A 15,346-nucleotide genomic window follows, 5' to 3' on the forward strand; every position below is an offset into this window, starting at 1 on the left:
TAAAAGTGTCATGACCAGCAAGTCTCTGTCCCCAACTACCAGGTCACATCTTCACCTCGCCGGAAGTGTCCCCCATCCTCCCATAGGAGGCCAGACACTGGCAGCCGGGAGTCACTCCAGGTCCTGCCTCCCCCACCACATCACCTCCAAGTGGAGCAGGGGTGCGGGATGGGTGGCACACGGTGCTCACCTGCCCCTCAGGGCCACCCCCATCGATTGCCTACCACCACCCCTCTATGCCCCACACCCCACACCCCGCCACTGCCCCCATCCCCTGGTCAGTCCACCCAGTTCACCCTGCCTGCCCGGCCCTCCTGCCCCACCTCCCTCACCTACCGTGCTCCCGGCTAGGCGGTCCTCCCCCGCCTGGGTCACCGTGCTCCCGGGTAGGTGGTCCTCCCCCACCTGGGTCACCATTCTCATGGGTAAGTGGTCCTCCCCGCCCAGGTCACCATGCTCCCAGGTAGGTGGTCCCAGCACCCCTGCCCCTTTCTCCTTGCAGCCCTCCCCAACATGACCCAGACCAGGGGCACCCAAACCACCAGATCTGATGGAAGTTCCCTTGGAGAGCTCCCATAGGGGTTGCAGAGGCAGGACACCTTTTCTCAGGGACTGCCCCCACCAGGTCTTCCCAAGCTTCAGGAGAGCCACTCTGTCCCCAGGATCTTCTGGAGGATGCTGGCCTGGACTTTCTGAAAATCAAAGCCGCTCCCCAAATTTGTTGGTGACAGAGGAAGTGCTCTAATGGGTTCTTATGGCCCCATGTCCCGAGAGCAACCTCCTAGCCCCCACCCCCAGCCTGCCTGAGGGTGGAGAGGTAGTGAATGGAGGGTCCTCCCAGTCCTCCCAGCGGAGCTGCCTTCCCCCTGAGCATCACCCATCCTTCCATCTGTGGGCCTTCCCACCCTCGACATGGAGGTGAGCACAGGCGAATGGGGACAGGGAATTGGGAGGAACACCAGTCAGAATGCACATCTCCAGGCCAGAAACTACTTCATTCATTTCTTCACTCTGTGAATGTGAGCGAAGCTCAGTACTTACATGGAACACAGTCCCTTAGTACCTAAGTCTTATCTGCCATGGACTAGATCCCTCCCTGGAAGCAAGCTCTGATGAGGTTAGAGGCAGAAAATCGGGTATTTACAATGTAGAAACACAGGGTTGCAGGTTGGTTGGCTGTACGCAGTCACTACGGTCAGGTGGTGCCCTGCTATCGCCTGGAGCACAGAGGTGGGGTCAAAGCTGGTGCCCCAACTAAGCCCTCAGCCCTGAGGATGTCTCAGGAGAATCCAGGTCCCTAGGAGGGAACTATGGGCTTCCCTGGTGGCTCAGACGGTAAAGAATCTGCCTGCAAAGCAGGAGACCTGGGTTCAATCCTTGGGTTGAGAAGATCCCCTGGAGAAAGGAATGGCTACCCACTCCAGCATTCTTGTTTGGAGAATTCCATGGACAGAGGAGCCTGGTGGTCTACAGTCCATGGGGTTGCAAAGAGTAGGACACAGCTGGGCAACTAACACGTACACCAGAGGGACCTATAACTTTGGGCAGATTCCCTGCTCTGCAGACGTAACTGGGTATGGGTGTTGGCTGGACCAGGTCCTGGGAATGTGTGTGGCCCATGGATCCCTCACAGAGGAGGTGGCACATGACTGTGGGCCAGGAGGGCCCATGAAAAGCTGGGGAGCTTCTCTGAACCTTGTACCCCTTGTGTGTACCTGCCACATAAGAAGCCTACTTGTTGACAGGTGTCCATGAAGACGATATATTCTGTAAGGCCAACTCACATGCCAGACGGAGGCCCCTAACATGGGGCACCCGATCTCCCAGTGGATCTTCATGTCACCTGAGCCCACCTGCAGAATTTTTCAGCCCCTCTGTGAAGTTTCTCAGTCAGGATCTCCCCCTAACTTCCAAGAAGTTTACTCCAGCCCCACACTGGCTTCCTCATGTATAAGAACAGTCCAGAATGGGCTGCAGGCAGATGCTGATGGATGCAGGCTTTCTCCAGAGTGCCACACGTCTTGTTTGTCTCCAGATTCTTCCTGGCAGCTGCAGAAAAGAGAGCAACCTATTGGAGGGAGACTTTTATCCCATCTCCCAGAGTGAGGGAGTCACATATGCCCTCCCTCATTGGTCAAGAGGCTGACAGGGAAGTGGCATCCTTACCAGAAGAGGTGACCTCTCCAAGAACCAGAAAGGGCCAAACACGACTCCCAGTTACAGGGACAGCTTGGGGACACTGAGCAAAGTCCCTGGGAGCCCCAGGCCCGAGAACTTCCTAGGTTCCTGAGAAAAGATCCAGGCTGACACATACTGCTTGGTGACTTGGCATCAACGTCCAGGCCAAATCTGACAAATGGTAGCTAGTAATTCAGATGAATCCTGGCAGGAGCAGCCTGGCTTAAGTTGCATCCTCTGATTAGCCGGTTGATAGTGTGTGACCTTGGACCAGTCATTTGTCCTTTTTATACCTCACTAACGTTCTCCTGCAAAATAAGGGCTTGAACTACGAAGTCATTGCAGACTTTCAAAGTGATGGTAAAGCCTCTAATTCGTAGACGTCCTGCTAGGGAGTCTCCACTGTTCCTCACTTCTGTTCTCACACATGCCTACACTACCTGATCTGAGTCTGTCTACACTTGAACTGTAATCGGCGTTGCCCAGACCAGTGTCCTGTGGAGGAGAGCAGAGAAGGTGAGCACCAACCCCTACTGAGTTGTAGAGCGGTGACCCTAACAAGTTCTGCCCATGAAAAGCTTCATCTTTCCCTTCTGTTACCCAAGATGAGCTCAACCTTCTGAGAGATGCCTCAAGTCCTGACCAACCTACAAAGTCGCCTTTCTGTTGAGTTCTCTGAACAGCTCTCTGTGAATCACAGCACCGTCTCAGCTGGGCCCGTTTTGCTCACTCAGCCCGAGGAAGAGGCCTTGCCTGCAGATCTGCGTGAGTTCTAAAGACTTTGGCCCAAACCACCTGGCCCTCACCCATCAAGCTTGTCTAGTGTCTGGCTATGCTAATTTTCAGGCATTTTATGAGACGTTTAACAAGTGTGGTTATCCTTCTTGAGGAAGGAAGCCCTGGAAGAGAGTCCACGTGAGCCAAGAAATCTTAGTCTTCCTGCCTCAGCGACTCCCCACCTCTACATGCACCTTGAACTTGGGCCAGGAAAGTATACTTAACCATATGGCCTGAGTTCAGTGACGATGGGGCTTGTTAGCCAGAAAGTCAAGATCTGAGAGGGAACTTCAGAACACATTTGTCACCTGAGAGCCCTGCCCACCCTGAGACCCTGCCTTCTTCCTCCTCAGAGGACAGCACCTAAAGGTCCTGGCCACTGTCCTGACCTGCTTTCTGCTTCCTCGTCCCTGTGGTGGCCACCGTGTTAGCTATCTCCAGGACCACCTGTAGGGCATGCCATAAACATCAACAGATTTCAAATTTCAAACGCTTTTAACCGCAGGACATGTCAGCCCTGCTGCCTTGTCAGTGGTGTTCCAATCCAGGGATTCTGACCCCTTCTTTAAACAGGGAGCATTCTCACGGTTCCACGGCACAGGTCCTCCAAGCCTGTCGCCGAAGAGCTTATGACACGAGGCGAATGACCTCAGCTCTGTTGTCCAGTCTCCAGTCGGCAAAGAAGAAACATAGGCGACAAGGACACTCGTCGCATCTGGAGTCCTTCCATGGGGGAAGACGCTGCTCAGGAACTAAGCTCTCCACAAGGGCCTCCAACAGCTCCAGTTGAACTCTCCCCACTTTCTCACATATCCTAACCTGTCAGGAACAGTCATGGTCTCCATAGCAACATGTACAAAGCCCACTTCTCCAGGTGACAGTGTTTTCCAGTGATGACCAGGTAACCCTCTTCACTCCCACAGGCATCAATATTAACTCCTCTGTGGGAGCTGACAGAACGCAGTCTGGCTTTGGAGGCCATCTTGGCCTGGCCCTTTCTTCCTCCACATGTGATCTAATGGCCTCAGATGTAGGCCTACGGTTGTGAGGCCCTTCCTGGCCAGTCCTGCAGCAGTCTCTGAGGAAGGCAGTAAGAATGTTCCCCCCAGGCCCAATTATGGAGCTTGTCTCCTTTCCAGAACATGCTGTAATGGACTAAACCCTCCACTCGGCCCAGTCTTCCCTTCCTAGCCCATGTAACAGTCTCAGGGGGGCAATGTATCTCACTATAAAAATGGGTGGTCCATCCTGTTAACCTAGCTGAACATCATGGTTTGGTTAGCTGTAAGGGCCAGGGTGGGCTGAGTGAGGTGTAGTTCTTGGCCTTGGTGATGAAGAGTTCTGGCCACAGAGTCCCTGTTGGGGCTGGACCCCTGTTGGGCCTCAGAGGCTGGTTCAAGATGCTGGCTTCTCCCCACTGAGGACCTCTAGCCCCTAGTTCATGATCAGAATTTTAGAAACACCAAGAACATCAAAGAAAAGAAAACACAAAATTTAAGCACAAGTATTGGCCCACATAGGAGATGCAATTTCGATCCCTGGGTCGGGAAGATCCCCTGGAGGAGCAAATGGCGACCAACTCCACTAATCTTGCCTGGAAAATCCCATGGACAGAGGAGCCTGGCAGGCTACACTCCATGGGGTCACAAAGAGTCGGACACAACTGAGCAACCGAGCACGCATAAATACACATGCATTGGCCCACATAAAGGAGACCCTTAAAGGGCTCCTAAGCAGACAGGATTTGCTATAACCACTGATCAAATCGTGACTTATTTTGAAAAGCATAAGGCCCTATGTAGTGAGTATAAGCTGATGAGCACACACATTCAGAGAAGGGGCAATAGCTCTGAGGAGAGTGAGAAAGACTTCAGGAGGGGTGTAGCAACTCAGAGCCTTCTTGAAAGGGGAAGGGGCTCTGAACGTAAAGAGCAGAGGCTGTAACATGCTGGTAGGATGGTTGGTGGCCTGAGTCAAGACAGTGGCAACTAGACTATTGAGAGGAGAAGACTATGTCCCCCCGGTCCATCCATGCCTACTTCCATGTGGGTGGAGCTCTAATAGCAAAGACATCTCTCCACCCCTGTACCCATCCCTCCCCAACCTAGGTTAGAGGGACTCCCCTGATAAGTGGAATGAAGAACTGAAACTGTGTAGCTGGACCACTTCCTCTCTTTCCCAGGCTTCAGAGTCTGTGCTCCTCTGGGTTCCTCCAGGGGAGCAGTGGCACCATGCCCCCAGCAGAGCAGCAGTGGGCAGACAAACTGTCCTTATTCTCAGTCACTCTCTGTAAGCTTCATCCTCCAACCCAGTGCTCCCAAAGAGGTCCGGCCTCCCCCTAAACATACCTGGCTGCACTACCAGTCGGTTCAAACCCCAGTGCTCTGTCCTGGGCTCCTCAGGACACCAGTGAGGTTGGGCTGGGGGCAGCTGGCAGGGAGCAATGGCTCTTCCCTCCCTACCACCACCACCCCACGCTCAGTCTTGGATCCCATGAAACTTGTATCCTTAAAATAAAGTCCATTTAGACTCGACTTGAATCTGAATAAGTTTTTGACACTTGCACCTAAATTTGTCCCAAGAACAAATTTCCCTGCAGAATCGGCAGGGATTGGCTTCCCAGTGGCTGAGGCGCTTGTCTTTCTGTTTGTCATCCTCTCGATCTGGACTGAGGTAGGACCAGACTGCCAGTCTCCTCTGTCCTTGGAATTCTCCAGGCAAGAATACTGGGTAGGCATGCCCTCCTCCAGAGGATCTTCCCAACCCAGGATTGAACCCAGGTCTCCGGCAATGCAGATAGGTTTTTTTGTTTTTTGTTTTTTACTGTCTGAGCCAGCAGGGAAGCCCCCATTAGGGTATCAGCTGCTTATCTGAGGCTGTTGATATTTCTCCCTACAATATTGACTCCAGCTTGTGATTCATCCAGCCTGGCATTTCCACATGATGTATTCTACATACAAGTTAAATAAGCAGAGTGACAATATACAGCCTTGATGTACTCCTTTCCCAATTTTGAACCAGTCCATGGTTCCATGTCCGGTTCTAACTATTGCTTCCTGTCCTGTATACAGGTTTCTCAGGAGGCAGGTAAGGTGGTCTGGTAGTCTCATCTCTATTTTCACTGCCCTAAAAATTCCTCTGTGCTCCCCTGCATGGCAGGCGGATTCTTTACCACCTGAGCCACCAGGAAAACCCATATGCTATTTGTCTAAACTCATAGGATGTTCTACCAAGAATGAGCCCTAGGATCAACTATGGGCTTTGGCTGATTGAGATGCATCAATGTAGGTTTATCCTTGGTAAAAATGTACCATTCTAGTGAGTGACAGTACTAGCTTGGGAGGCTATGCATATGTGAGGGTAGAAGATATATAGGCAATCTCTGTTAATTTCTCTCTGTTTTGTTGTAAACCTAAAACTTCTCTTAAAAAAAAAAAAATAACATCTTTTAGGGAACTCCCTGGTGATCCAGTGGTTAGGACTCGGACTTTCACTGCTATGGGCCCAGGTTCCATCCTTGGTTAGGGAACTAAGATCCCGAAAGTCAAATGGCATGACCAAAAAAAAAAAAAACTTTTAAATAAATAATAAACAAAGGAGATGATTTTTTCCAGCTCAAGTGTCATATGACTCCAATGAAAATTATATGCCCATTAAGCAATTCAAAAGGAATTATGTCTAGAAATCTGAAAGCTAGCAGCCGGGCTGAGGAGGAAGAGCACTTGAGGCCACGTTCTGGAACATTCTCCTCCCAACAGGACTGCTGGCTGTGGGGGTGATTGGTGGTGACAGGACACAGCGGTGTCTGAAAATCCTTCTCGCTGACACCACGCGCCAGAAGAGCTAGCCACTTCCACTTGCCCAGATGAGGGCCTTATTGATCCAGGGAAAGGTACGCTCAGCCAGCATTGTTTTCCTTGCTCAATGGCAGTGACTTTTTCCAGGGCGGAAAACCTACATAAAATTGTTGGAAACAGAATTTTGAATCAAATCAGGCCCTAATGAGCTATTGAGTCATTATGCCAAATTCCATGACACCCACTTGATCTTCAATTTGAGAGGAGAAGCATAAAGCCTCCCCAACCCCAACTCAAGTCCTCAGGAAACTCAGGAGAACAATGAGAAATCTCCCTGCAGAGTCCAAAAGACTGTTCTATACATCTGTGTCTCTTTTGCTGTCTCGCATATAGGGTTATCACTACCATCTTTCTAAATTCCATATATATGTTTTAGTATACTGTATTGGTTTTTTTCTTTCTGGCCTACTTCACTCTGTATAATAGGCTCCAGTTTCATCCACCTCATTAGAACTGATTCAAATGTATATTTTTTAATGGCGAGAGGGTGAGGGTAGGATGATTTGGGAGAATGGCATTGAAACATGTATATTATCATACGTGAAACAAATCGCCAGTCCAGGTTCGATGCAAGAGACAGGGTGCTCGGGGCTGGTGCACTGGGATGACCCAGAGGGATGGGATGGGGAGAGAGGTGGGAGCGGGGTTCAGGATGGGGTACACATGTACACCCATGGCGGATTCATGTCAATGTATGGCAAAACCACTAAAATAATGTAATTAGCCTCCAATTAAAATAAATAAATTTATATTCAAAAAAAAGAAATCTCCCTACATCTTCCCTTCATCCTCTCCTCTTCTCTTCAGCCGCCACGTGCTTGAATAGAGGCACTGTTACTCTGGACACCAGGTATCCCATGCCTAGACCTGGCCTTAGAGCCAGAGAGATGTACACAAACACTGATCCTGTTCTCAGGGTCCCCAGGTTGAAAGGGAAGGACAAACACACAGGAGATGAGATAGCATCCTTAGATGCTGGACTGAATGATACAGACAAGTGGTTTGCAAATGTGAGTGTGCATAGAGTACCCTGGAGAAGGGTAGGCCCCACCCCAACTCCACTCCCAGGGAGTCAGATTCAGAGGGTCTAGGGTGGGTCCAAATGTTAGCTTCTGACAAGTTCCTGGGTGATTCTGGTACTGCAGGTCTAGAAACCACACTCTTGAGAACCAGTGATACGGGTCAGTGCTTCCCACACCTTGGTGTGCAGATGAAGCATCTCAAGAGCTCATGAAGATATAAATTCTGGGTCAGTAAGTCTAGCTTAGGGCCTGGAGTCTGCACTTCTAACAACCTCCCAGGTGATGCCCACCCTGCTGGCCTGCGGACTACAGCCAATGGTGAAGGTACTCTTTCGAGGCCATGATGGAAACATGGAGAATAATGAGATGAGTTTGGGCTGATTTGGCAGGGAAGAGTTTGACAGTAGTTATTGGGACTGGAAGAATAAACAGGATTTAAACGAATGCAGGAAAGAGGGCTTTCCAGGAAAGAACACCGGAGCAGAGGCAGGGAGGTGGGGTAGAGATGCAGCCTCTGGCCATTGCCACGTGCAGGCATCAGTGACAGATGGCGGCTTGCGGCTCCATGAGCAGATGCCTTGCTCCATTCACCCAGCCCACCCTCCGCATCCAAGAGGCTGTGGCTGTTCCAATAAGTCTCCCGGCAGCTGGTCTTCATAATGGAAAGGATTATTGTTCTGTGGGCCCCACAGACGGCTCCCAATCCTGCCGGCTCCGCCAACTTGGATGGCGTCTCACCTGGCTTGTTGTAATGGCTTGTTGTTTGGCAGCCTGAAGGAACTCCCACTTTTCTTTTCCATTCTCCAGCCAGTGGAGCCTCTGTTCTCCAAGAGCTGAGTGTCTCGAAGGCACATGGGTGGTTGTGAACTTCTCTCCAGGCAGCCAGGGCAAACCAGCCTGTTTTGTAGGGAGCTTAGTCCTGGGCCCTTTAGGGTCATGACCATACAGGAGAACAAGAGCCCTCTCTTCCCTCCCCTCCCCTGTTCTAATGAAATGCTCACCCCTCTTCCCACAGAGCTAGGTTTTGCGGGTGCAAGAACATGAAGGCATAGTGTCAAAGGTTTAGAAATGGAACTGGATATATACCGTGTGGATATATCTGGATATATACTGGATATATACCTTCTAGTTTCCCAGGGCTGCCAAGCATAACAAAGTGCCACAAACTGGGTGGCTTATAAGAAACCTTTTACAGTTCTGGACACTAAAAACCTGAAATCTAGATGTCAGTGGGGCTTCACTCCCTCCAGAGCCTCCTGGGGAAGTCCTTCATTGACTCTTTCAGTTCTAGTGGTCCCAGAAGACCCTTGGCCTGTGGCAACATCACTCCAGTCTCTGCCTTGTCTTCACGTGCCTTTCTCCTCCATGTCTGTCTGATCTCCTTCTTATAAGGACACCAAACATACTGGATCTTAAAGGAAATCAACCCAGAATATTCATTGGAAGGACTGATGCTGAATCTCCAATACTTTGGCCACCTGATGCAAAGAGCTGATTCATTGGAAAAGACCCCGATGCTGGGAAAGACTGAGGGCAGAAAAGGAAGGGGGTGACAGAGGATGAGATGGTTGCATGGCATTACCAACTCAATGGACATGAGTCTGAGCAAATGCTGGGAAACAGTGAAGGACAAGAAGTCTGGTGTGCCCCAGTCCATGGGGTCGCAAAGAGTTGGATAAGACTTAGCGATTGAACAACAACATACTGGATTAAGGGCCTGCCCCTCTCCAATATGACCTCATATTATTAACTAATTACATCACAACAACTCCAAATAGGGTCATATTCTCAAGCGCCATGCGTAAGACTTCAGCATGTCTTCTGGGGAGACACCAGTAGGCCCATAACAGGTCCCTGTTATAAAGCCCTATTAAAACAGAAAGTCCTTACAGAATTTAACCTTGTCTTTTAGAGATTGTTCTTTCTCTAAATTAAACTAGAACCATGAGCTGTTTCAAATAAAACGAAAACAACTGTAAATCAGGCCCTTTCTCTAGATTAGTGTTGAAATGAGACGTCAAACACTTGCTCACTCCACACCTAACAGCCAGGAATGAACCCGCAAGATCTAAACAGCAAGTCAATTGACAGTTTATGATCACTAATTCACTTATCCATTCAACATCTTTGAGGTCCTTCTGTGTGCCAGGCACTGTTTAGTGCTGATGATACAGCAGTAAACAAAACAGATGAAAATCTCCACCCTGATATAGCTTACCTTCCTGGGGGGGAAGAACACAGGGAAACTAAAAAAAAAAAACATGATGGGGTAGAAAGAGAAAAATAAAGTGAGGTAAGAATCGGGGTTTGCTTTTTCTTCAAGATTTTTTTTTTTGATGTGGACCATTTTTCAAGTCTTTATTGACTTTGTTACAATATTGTTTCCATTTTATGATTTGGCTTTTTAGCCCCAGTGCATGTGGAATCTTTGCTCCCTGACCAGGGGTGGGACCCGCATAACTACTGGACCGCCAGGGAAGTCCTGGGGTTTGCATTTTAAATGTGGTGGTCAGAGGAGGTGATAAGGAAGCAAAGATCTGAAGGTCGTGAGGGCCTGGCCTTGGGGTGACGGTGCAGAAGAAACAGCAAGTACAAGGTTCCTCAAAGGAACTTTTGTGAGAACTCCGCTTCTTCTGTGAGTGATGTGCCAGTGCGTGCTTTCAAATCCTCACAGGACAAGTGTTTATTTAATTCAATAACCAGAGAACCACCAGGATGAAAGCCTTCCATGAGGAAGGTCCCACCTTTACTTGGGAATAAAGTTACTGGGTTAAAATCAAACCTAGGTAATGTCCTCCAGGCCAGAAAGCCATAACTTTGAGGGTTATCATGTCCACCAGACTGAAATCATTTACATCTTCCCTGGGGAAAAAAAAATCTTCAAGTTACGTGTAACCTGACAGGGTCTGGGTCCTAATCAAGAGTAAACAGGAGGACTTCCCTGGTGGTTCAGTGGCTGAGGATCTGTCTGCCAATGCAGGGGACATGGATTCAATCCCTGGTCCAGGAAGATTCCACACGCCATGGAGCAAGTGAGCCCACGCGCTGCGACTCCTGAGCCTGTGTTCGCTAGGGACCGAGCTCTACAACAAGGAGACACACTGCAATGAGAAGCCCACTTATGGCAACAAAGCGTAGCCCCCACTAGAGAAAGTTTGTGCACAGCGACGAAGACCCAGTGCAGCCAAAAGTAAAAGTAAATAAACGCAAATTTTTTAAAAAAGAGTAAATAGGAAATAAAAGACAGACGCAACCCTGGAGAATCTAGATACTCTGTGGGTGGGTTTGTTAGACCGTACTCAGTATGATATTGAAAAGCTATACAATCCTTCGTTTGCTTTCTTTGCAAATGTTGGATACTTTTTCTTAACATAAGATACAAATTTACATATTGGCAGCTATAGCTTTCAATTTTCCAAATGGAGTTTGCTTTTAATATTAATCTACTTTTCACCATCTTGTGTGTCTGTTTTCAATCAGGCAGGAAAATTACCAACAAGCAATTCTAGAATCATAATAATGCTATATAAAACCTAAGTATATTTTAATACTGTCTTGATACCCACCTTGATGGATACTAAAACATTTTATGAGTAATTTCAATTTTGTATTGGGATCAAAAAAAAAAAAAAGACCAAATCCACATATCTGTTTCGCGTTGAAACCAGCAACAAAAAACTAATTAACAGCAGTTTTGAATTTCATATGTGTTTGGGACATAACTTTGGGCAAGTTACTGGATTTCTTAGCCTCAATTTCCTCCTGCGAAAAATGAGACGTTCATCACTTCGCCAGTGTGTGTGTGTTTGTGCTGACAGACACAAAGCTGGCATTATACTCTAGCGCTCTTTTCACCCTGTTAAATGCATATTCACAGGTCATAATTTCTGCTTTTGCGGCTTCCTTGTAGGCTTCTTCTTTTTCATCATGTCTTTTGCAACATGGATATGTCCTTTCATCTTCTTGTTACTTTAATAACAATTAGGTATTTTTTTTCATCCTACCAATTGCTTTGTTTTTCAAAAAGAAGGTTGTATTTCTCATCCTTCTTTCTTTTCATAAAGGATGAAATGATGTAGTGGTTTTTTTTTTTTTTAAGTCCCCTTAACATTAAATGTGAAATTCAACAAGTCTCAATCTATCTAGGTCTCCTCTGTCTCTCCTCAAACGCCATATTAAACTGGAATCCCTTTCCCATAATTTAATGTCATATTTTGAGAAATATAGAAAACATAACAATGTGCATTTATCTGGAAGCTTTTAAAATTACACACTTAGCTCACGTGCCAACTGTTTCATTACCTCTTCACTTGGCTCTTGGAAAGTTACACCATATGTTTGTCAGTAATTTGGTTTTTAAAATAACAACTTGTTCACCAAAACACGTTAAATAAATATGCCATACAAAGTGAAAGTTCGACATCACAGCTTCAGGCAGAGACATACCTCCTGGTTACTCCACACAAGTTTCTAGTCGGAGGACATCACATGAGCCAAATTGGAATCATGCTACTTATTTGGATGGAATCAGAAGAGACAGCAGTTTTTAAGACTCTTCCATCTGTTTTGTGTATGTCCTGTTAGGTGTTTTGAAACACTCTCAATGCTTCACCTTTAATTTGCCCAGAAGTGTTTTCTGTGTTATAACTTCATGAAATGCAGTTTGCCTGCCAGAATACCATAAGACCCAAAAAGCTTGAAAAATGTAAGAACAATGCAGAAACTCCAAATATACTTAAAAACCACTGAAGTGTACACTTTGTATCTCAATAAAGTGATTTTTTTTTAATGGGGGGGGAATGAGTAAAGGAAACATAGTTTATGTAACTGCTGTAAATGTAATCATGTAGTTCTGATGCTGGGAGGGATTGGGGGCAGGAGGAGAAGGGGACGACTGAGGATGAGATGGCAGGATGGCATCACGGACCCGATGGACCTGAGTCTGAGTGAACTCCGGGAGATGGTGATGGACAGGGAGGCCTGGCATGCTGCGATTCATGGGGTCACAAAGAGTCGGACACAACTGAGCAACTGAACTGAACTGAATTTCAAATTAAAACTTATATAAACTTGTCTTTACCACTCAATGGATATATTTTTCTATCTGCAAAAAGCATTTAGGTATCTGGGCTAAAATGTAATTCATAATTTTTCCACCTAAAATTAACATAAATTTTTTTTTTCATTTCATGGCTTTTCATTTAAAAGAAGTATTTTTAAGGACAAATTAAGTTGTTAAACAAGATGTGGGTTTAATTACTTGACACATAAATGTTTAAGATGGATTAGATTTGGCAGAGCTGGAAATGAGTGTCAGTGTAAATGTTGGATTGATTTTCACTGCATGACAGGGTTGAAATACAGTATGTCCACTGAAACAGGCTAATATCTGCAAAATGGCAGGAGGCTAAGACTATGTATAGGGTGGTGGGTGGGGCAGAGAGAGTCCAGAGAAAGGAAAAAACAGGAAAAATCTGGAAATGGGCAAACAGAAAATGACTAAAAGCTGACTTGGAAATTTTGTTTGCTCATCCAGCAGGTAGGCTATGGTTTGCTATCATAAAGGAAATTCACATGCTTCATTCAGTTCCAGATTTCAGGAAAGAAACAAATAGCTCCATGTTATTTTAATATTTATCTATTTATTTGGGTCTTAGTTGCGACATGTAGGACCTTCTTAGTTGCAGCATATGGGGTCTAGGTCCCTGACCAGTGATCATACCTGGGGCCCCTGCATTGGGAGAACGGAGTCCAAACCTTTGGACCACCAGAGAAGTCCCACAGCTCCATGCTTTGAAGTTAAAAGTAATTTTCTAAGCTCAAGAGCAATATATATCCACTTATTCTCTCTTACCTTACTTTGTAAAGAACAAACTATAACAATCTATAATTTTCTGCCTTGTTTTCAAAGAGAAAAACTGGAAAACAGCATAGTTTGGGTACTTTTCTGGTTAAAAGAAAAAAAAAGAGCTCAACAGATGCTGAAATGTAGGAAATATAAATAATAGCAAACATAAAACAGAATTTTTTTTTAAAGACACATAACAAAGGTATTATTCACTCAATCAGAAATTTAGAATCTGAATGTGTGAAGTCTAAAGTTTTAAAGAAAATAAACAAGAAAATAAATAAATGAGGAAACTTTAAAGAAAATAACTGGAAATCAGTTATTTCCAGTAACCTGAGGAAAATGAGGGCTTGGGTTCCAAATGAGCAAGTGCTGATTCTGAACTTCAGTGACTCTTTTTCTGATAAATGATGAAGAAATGTCAAATAATAAAACCCTACAAACCAAATCAAATTTTTAACAAGTTTTTTTTTCTTCATATTATATTTAATCCCAGTCAAGAGAAAAGAAAAGAGAATATAAGCCAAGAGAAAATAAAGTTACTGAAGCATTTTTCTAGTATTTGATTTTCTGGGTAGACTGGCTTTAAACTCTCCCAAGGTCTATAGTGAAAGAAAGTGAAGTCACCCAGTCGTGTCCGACTCTTTGCGACCCCATGGACTAGTAGCCTACCAGGCTCCTCCCTCCATGGGATTCTCCAGGCAAGAGTACTGGAATGGGTTGCCATTTCCTTCTCCAGGGGATCTTCCCAACCCAGGGATTGAACCCGGGTCTCCCGCATTCCAGGCAGACGCTTTAACCTCTGAGCCACCAACTTTGCTTTTTCAAAAATAAGTTTTAAAATACGTTTATAGAACAAGTTTTCTTAAGAGGAATTTTTCTATATTTTAATGCAATTTTATAAATTCTTTAAAAGACATTTCCAACAAATAGAAAGATAAGTCATATTGGAAAATGTGAATCATCCCAAAAAGGGACTTTTTGTTTCCATTCTAATTTCATTTCCATTTAATAGTCATTCACCTGCAGCCCAGATTCTTTATATATTTGGCCAGATAGTATTTATGAACTACAAACGAGGCAATTACGTCCTCTGCTTTATGAGATCACTTAAACTAAAACACACACACACACACAAAATAAAACCCTTTAAAGGCTGATGATGGTGATGGCATCTGAGAAAGTCACAGTAGTTATGACTTAGTAGTTCTGACCCTCCTCTGGGGACACTGGGCAAACTTACTCTTTTCTCTTAATTAGGGCCATTTCCACCCCAGAACCATTTTTCCATAGCAATAATACACTAGTTTGGGAGATCCCCAGATGCAGGATCTGAATTTTTGAAAGCCAAAATTCAACAATAAGACACACACACACACAAATGTAGGTGAGACATGGCTGACTCTGGCTTGTTTTCCCTTCCAATTCTTCCCAGGTCAGGAAAACTTCATCACAGCCTAATCGTTCCCTGGCAGCACCCAAATAGAACAGATTTTTTAAAAGCCCTCTATTTACTAAGTGCTTTTCGTCAGTTTTTCACCTCTCTAACCACCCCCATTCCACTCAGAACTTATTATTCAGAGCTGGAACAGTGCTTGGCTTATATTGAGTATTCAGTAAATGTTGATGATGGTGAACATTACTGTCATTATACAGAGACAGAA

The sequence above is a fragment of the Ovis canadensis genome, chromosome 3, assembly GCF_042477335.2.
Source record: "Ovis canadensis isolate MfBH-ARS-UI-01 breed Bighorn chromosome 3, ARS-UI_OviCan_v2, whole genome shotgun sequence".
Taxonomy (NCBI): Eukaryota; Metazoa; Chordata; class Mammalia; order Artiodactyla; family Bovidae; genus Ovis; species Ovis canadensis.